General features: G+C 26.8%; 1 protein-coding gene across 1 annotated transcript in view; it reads left to right on the top strand.

The window, feature by feature from the left end:
• Nucleotides 1–871: 871 nt before the first annotated feature.
• The window catches only part of LOC100167616 (sodium/calcium exchanger 3), a 19,363-nt gene continuing 12,644 nt past the window's right edge, over nucleotides 872–7,590 (top strand). The window contains exon 1 of the mRNA XM_029486315.1: nucleotides 872–882. The gene's annotated coding sequence lies outside the window, so the exon portion shown is untranslated. The remainder of the gene's footprint in view (nucleotides 883–7,590) is intronic.

Consider the following 7,590-nt stretch of genomic DNA (forward strand, 5'->3'; position numbering starts at 1 on the left):
TTTGGTTTTTGATGTAATCCTATAACAAATGAACTATGAAATGAAATTTCCTCTGGTTGTTTATATTTGCATTTTCTATATATATTTTCAAAATATTTGTTGGGTAAAAAAGCTTCAATATTTAATACAAGGCTCCTACTATATTGTTACAATGACATTTGAAAATATTAAAAATCCTTAGTCACAATTTTTTTTATAAACATTTAAAGTTCAAATATTGAAAAAATAATGAAAAATCACGAAAATTAGCAAATTATTTTGAATTTAGAAATCATAAAAATTTTCTTTTTAAATCTAAGATTTGAAAATGTAATACGCAAGGTTATTCATAAATTTGTCTACCTATATCAAAAAAAAAAAAATGTCTACAAGCAAATCAAATTAAATTTTTATAAGAGTTTGAAGTTCATATTCTTACAATATCGGATATTCACTCGATTTCTCGCGTAGCAGTTATGTTATTTTGTTGTAATTCAAAAACGAATAACTGAAGACACCTTATACATGAAAATTTTACTGAATGTTTAAATTTTCACTTTCTAAACACCATAACATTTTGAAAATATTTTGACTCTTTTTGAGCTGTTTACGGACATTGTCAGTTTTCAATTATTTTAGTTTTTTTTTCTATAAATATCAATATGGGTAAAAAAGCGTGGAAATTTAATGAAAGGCTTCTAATATATTGTTACAACAGCAGTTGAAAAATATTAAAAAGACATAGGTACAATTTTTTTTTATAAGCATATTAATTTTGACAACATTTATCAAATTTAAAATTTAATAATAATTTTGTAGTTAAAATTTTATAAAATGTTCAACTTGTATGGCTAAGGATTGAAAATTTAAAACAAGGTTCCTCGTAAATAGGTTATAATATAGGTATAAATTACTTTATTCACAATAATATCATCAAATATACTTAGTAATATTATAGGCTGACTGACCGTTTTCGCTCAGAATCGTTTTTCTTATACAATGATATCATATCATTGAATTAAAATTTAACACCATCCATTACAGCGACCCACTTGTAACCTACTGTACAGCGGAGTGACATCCACTTACCGACTTTTTAAAATTGTATAGGTAGGTATATTTTATTTTACTTAATAGTCGTATGATATTATATTCAATAGGTCTCGGTAGGTACCTATTTAAAGTTGCACCGCCTATGGCCTATTGCTTATGGTAATATGTGGATTTGTGACAGTGAGATGGACTCATTTGTGTGCACGCCCGAATGAAGATTTCTGCTGAAACCGGTATCAAGAATTCGTTTAAGGATCTTACAGCGTTTTTAATACATTAATAATTGTCAAAAATATTTATTTGGTAAAAAGTTATTTATATTTGTCTGAGCCAGACACTTTCTCTCTCTAAAAAGTCTATACATTAATTCATCAAGCATGCTCACTTACAATTTTATTTAGTATGCAGTTATTGAAAATTTGAAAAATTTGAAAATTTTAGTACCTAATTAATAAATCTATTAATATTTATATTTTTCAAATTGGTCGAAGTTTAATAAATACTAGTTCCAATATTACATCTATTTTATTTAATTGTAAAACCATTTTTAAAGACTATTATCCTTAATAGATAGTATATAGTCATAATGTTGATGACTGGTTGTAACTCGTTCGAATTTTGAATAGATAAGTACCTAAATCAACATTTTCAAAAAAATTATTCCACTAAATTTTTTACTGTAAAAAAGAGGAGTTCTCATATGATTATATGAAACACTCAAACACAGAAGTTTGTATTGTCACAAATCACTCCTTATAATAATACCACCATCTCAGATATTTCAAAATTTACCTATCTTTTATTTATATTTCAAAATTCCACAAAACCAGAATTATTTGAATAAATTCATTTTTAAAAGAAAAATAGGGGCTGAGCATCATGCAACATGTACCTAGGTTTGTATTTATTATATACCATTATACCTAGGTACATATTTTACTTTTTTAATTTTGTCAATTAATATTATTTAGAAAATGTTTACTAAATGTGGCATTATCGAATATTTAGATCTTCAAATGTTGCTTCTGCATTAATTAAGAACACATAAATACATAAATCAAAATAAACCGGCAATCACAATATTGAAAAACACTAATCACTCACCATCAGATAGTTATGCTAATTATTCACTCCGACAGTGTTTAATATAATTCAGAATTATTCAGACGTAATTCCATTATTTTCGCATAAACTATTATATTTCAGAAGTACCTAAGTATTTAAAGACTTAACCATAGACCTGGAATTGAGCTTAAGGAAAATATAATGAAAAATGAAGGAATGTGTGTTACCTATAGAGTAAATATACTACCTAGTACCTTGTACCTACTGAATTACTGATTTTAAAGAAAAACTGATTTTGTTTACATTACTAAATAAAAACAAAAATCAGAACCCGTGAAGTACCTACTTAACTCTAGGTAGTAGGTACTTTGTAAGTCGTGGAACATACTTCACTTTACTCTGATCGTATTAGATGAGATAAATCATAAATGCAGGACACAGAATTATGTCATACCCTATCGAAAAGTACAAAAAGTTCTAAAACTTCCGAGTTAAATAAAAGTTTATTTTGCATTATAGGGAATGTACCTATCGCCGAAATTTTATGTTTTTTTTCGAATCCGTCGCGTGTCGCGTGTAGATAAATCATACATTTTACATGAGATGATATACCGTTCTTTAACAGTTTTGCCTATAACCATCCGTCTCGCAAGCAGGTTTTACGTCAATCCAAAGTTCAAAGATAATGCGTAGGCTTTTTAAATTAGATCAGTGGAACCCAAATTTCCAACCACAGTGTCGCAATATTAAAATATTCCACAATCAACAACATAATAGGTGTTTTTTTTAATAATATATATATATATAGAGACATTCTTCAGTAATTTATAACATTATATTTAAAACAATTACCTAATACCTATATAACTTATTTAGTAAAATACAGGGCTCTTAAAAATGAATAATTCTATACCTATACTTGCACCTTGCTTCAAGTCTGTAGCAAACGGTTCAACTCCCCCCCAAATTTGTTCTTAAAATATTATTTAGCTTGTTTTCGTTTTAAAATTTGTTAATCAAAAAACGCATTTACACTCTTATAACGTCTCTAACCCCCCTAAAAGTAAGATTTACTCTGTATATAACATTGCCACGAAAATATATTAAACAAACTAGCAGTGCTGTCAGTTAAAAATGGTTACGAAAATGCTAACCCTCGAATTAGATACATAATATATTGAACAAAACTTTTATAGAGTTTAAAACGTCTTAATAAATTATAGCTAGGTACCTACTATAGCAACTAACAACTACAGTATTGTATAGGTACCTATATTATATTGTATATAATATAGTAAGTTATTATTTTTACAGTTTATTCGACTTTATAAATTATTTTTATGCTAACAGATCGATACTTGTACCAACAATATACAACCCCTAACACTCTTTTGAAATTAATTTCTTACTACTTTTTATTATAAATGTGTACCTATTATATACCTATTTATATCACGGTAATACGGTTTACGAACTTTATTTAAGAATTAAGGAATTTATATATTTTTTTTTTTTTTTTTTTTATCCCGCGGCAACTTAGGCCATTGGGAGAGGGGTAGAACAGTAAGTTTTTAGAACGGTAGGTGATTGTTACACGTGGGTGTATTTTTGGCAGAATTTCGAATGGGGCACCTGTAGGTTTCTGCCATGCCCCGGAGTGGGGGATGGCCGCACTTGTTCTCCGGATACCGTGACTTGCCCGGAGAAAAATGCCGCCCAGTGGCCGGGAATCGAAACCGCAACCGGCAGCGCCGCAGCCGACGCGTTAGACCGTTCGGCCACCTCGTCCCCCTTACATATTTTGGTAACTATACCTTTGGGGTTCATTATAAAAATTAAATGCTAGGTAGGTATATTCTGGTCTACTGAAATATAGATTTGGTCATCTTATATCTCTAAACATCTTTTCATTTATAGTTACTACTTAGTACCTACTTACTAATAATAATAATCGTGGGCTTCAATTTTAACCATGGTGCAGGATCATTATCTTAATGGGATTATAACATTTTTTGATTTTAATTTTGAATTATTCCTAACTAGTCAGGCTAGTGTACATAACTACCTAGCTTAAGTGGTTTTCAACATTTTTAAAATCTTTAAATTATATTGAGACGTAAATTCTTAAATGAACTCCTAACTTTACTACATAAATCATTTACATACTTATTAAAAAATAAATATGAATAATATTGAACTAAGACAAAACAAATTGAATATAGTGTAGTCGTAAAAAATAATAATACTGTTATGAGTTATGACCCAAGTCAAGAGGACAATATGATAATTTAATTTTAATTAAAACCGATAACCAGATTAATATTCTTAATTAAACGATCTAAGAACCGTTTGATTTAAAAATGCACCATTGTTTGAATTGATCAAAGAAAATGAAAATGAAAAACGAATTTTAATTAATTTTTGTTGTTAGATGATTATTTCGATACTGCCGGCTTATACAATAAACTGTTAAGAGTTAGGGAGTTTGATAATAAGATCGGTACCTATCTATATAAGGAAATTAAAAATTATATGGCATTGGATAAAGACCAATAAAAGAAGATTGATAAAATCATTATTAATTATAATCAACTTTGCTTATCAGTTATCACTATAATATATTATATATTTATATGTATATTGTTCATTTCGACCTTTTTTTTGTAATACGGTTGCCCATCATTTGATTTTCGGGTTATGCTTCTTTTGCGCACCACCCGTCTACCTTACGTCAAATTATCGTACCTACATCATTTGCGCATCAGCGTATTTAACAATAGAACTGGAAGAGATTAGGAGTACCCAGAAGTGCGAGCTGTTTACTAACTTTTAGTTTAAAATGTAACTCTTGTAATATTCAATTTCCAAATATTGTGTAGGTATTTCTGCTTAAAAATATATATGTAGGTACTTTCGTATATTACGACAAGATTAAACAATTGAAATGTATACGGTTGACTCCTAACCACGACCAACCCACAGATTTCTATCGCAATATATATCTATAGGTACTTAAAAATTGTATTATAAAATATTATATATATTAATTAATTATTCTACTCCATATTGTACTATTATTATGACACGTGCATGGTGCATCATTATAAATTTATATCAATTAATATTGAATTTTCAGTTGACCTAGGCATTGAAAGTTTTTTCAATATCTTTTATACCCTTCTTTTATTGTTCGACTTGTTGCGGATCGCAAACAATGTACGATATTACTTGCCACAGGTAAACAGACGGTGAGTAAACAATGACCAACACCATGGAATAAATAATAAATATAAATATATAGTAATGAAAACTGTTACTGACTTACTGTATTATTATTTATCGTTACCTACTTATTAGTATAATAGGGAACGAATTCAAAACCGTAGTGGGAGGTACCACTCTCGAAATTTTTTTAATCATAGAGCCTTGAACGAATTCATGTATACATAGTTAAATACAAAAATATTTACATAGGTAGGTATTATAAATATTTAAGTACTTTAGTGCTTATAATTTGTATGTGAATATAATATTAATGTATATGAGAAAACAAATTGTAATCTTGTTTTATTTTTTTAGTTTTTAACTCTGTTTCTAAACAACAGAGGAAGACCAACATTTCTTTTAAATTTTCAAATGTAAAATATGATTCAATTGGAATTAAAACGACCAAATAATGACCATTATCTATATGTGACTATATACCTACGTCTATAATTATTGTTTACCTATTAATCGATGCAATATGCATATTTGAAGAGCGTTATTTCTATAGATAAAATATAAAAATATAAAGTAGAAAGGGCACATACCAATATATTACGCACGATGTAGAGGTAATATAATATATAAACAATTTTCTCCTCATCGTGATACCGTGATTCGTGGCGACTGAATAATTATAATTCCAATTTATTAGACGGATTTTTATCAATTTTTACCAGGGATGGAAAACGTTTTTAATTTTTTCGTTTTCGTTTTTGTTTATTGATTTAAAAATTATCGTTTTTGTATAACGTTTTGATTATTACGTTTTTGATAAATGTTCTTAAAAACATTGTTTTCCTTTATTGTTTTTGATTAACGTTTTTAAAAACGTTATTTTTCCATATTGTTTTTGATAAACGTTTTTAAAAACGTTATTTTTCTATTGTTTCCAAATAATGTTTTTGATAATATAGTTTTTTTATATATCATATTCTTATAACTTATAACTTTTAACTTTTAAGTTATAATAGTAACACGTAATACAGAAATGCACTTAAAAGTTAAAAATTAAAATTAATTATTCTTAATATTTAAATTTTAAATCAAAATTATAATTTTTATAAAAATTAGAAAATTCAAAATTTCTGATTTCAAATTAAAATGTTTTTAAAGTTAAAGATTAAAAAGTAAAGACAAGTGAATTTTTTTCAAATTTTTTTTTTTCGTGGTAAAATTTAATAATGTATAATACTATAATTATTAATTTATTTTCATTTTCGTTTTTGATTTCGTTATTAAATTTTTTTCAGTTTTTGAGATTTTAGATTCTGAGTGGAACGATGAATGTATTGATTTTACAATGATGTGTGTTTTTTTTTTATTTTTTTATTTTTTTTTTTGTGTCTGTCATCACCTTTTAGGACAGTAAAAGTGCTTGGATTTTCTTCAACAGTACCTTTTCTGATAGGAAAGTAAATCTAGTTGGTACTTTGGGGGGTCAAAAGTAAAATTTTTCAAATAGTTTTCAAAAGCGCCGTGAAAAACAAAAGAAAAATTAAGGAAAAACGAGAATTTTTACGCAAAATCTGTTTTCGAGAAAATTGATTTTGGTTTTTGGTGTAACTTTAAAACAAATGACTGTAGGTACATAAAATATTGACTGAATGTTTATATTAGCATTTTCTATACACCATAACATTTTACAAATATTTTGAATTATTTTCAGCTGTTTATGGACATTTGTAGTTTCCATTTTTTAATTTTTTTTTTCTATAAATATCAATAAAATTTCATCTGTTGGGTCAAAAAGTGTAAACATTTAATAAAAGGCTCCTGATATATTGTTAAAATAGTAGTTGAAAAATATTAAAAATACATAGGCACAATTTTTTTTTTTATAATCATTTGAAGTTCAAATTTTGACAAAATTTATCAAATTTAAAATTGAATAATTTTTTTGTTGTTAAAAATGTATAAAATGTTCAACTCTTATATCTAAAGATAGAAAATTTAAAACAAGATTCTACGTAAGTAGTTAATTCTGTTACCAAAAAATCTTAAAAATACATAATCACAGTTTATTTTCATAGTCATTTTAAGTTCAAATGTGGACGAAATTATATGCTAAAAAACCTAGAATAACTATTTTTGTTATTTTTTTGTGATAGTATAATATTATTCGTGGGTACTTGAAACTTCTAAAGTATACTATAATATATCTATGATAGTACCACAGTTTGTTGTTGATGTATAACGTGTTACCTAATGGATATTGTGATATGATTA

Source organism: Acyrthosiphon pisum, chromosome A1 (genome assembly GCF_005508785.2).
Source record: "Acyrthosiphon pisum isolate AL4f chromosome A1, pea_aphid_22Mar2018_4r6ur, whole genome shotgun sequence".
NCBI classification, from domain to species: Eukaryota; Metazoa; Arthropoda; class Insecta; order Hemiptera; family Aphididae; genus Acyrthosiphon; species Acyrthosiphon pisum.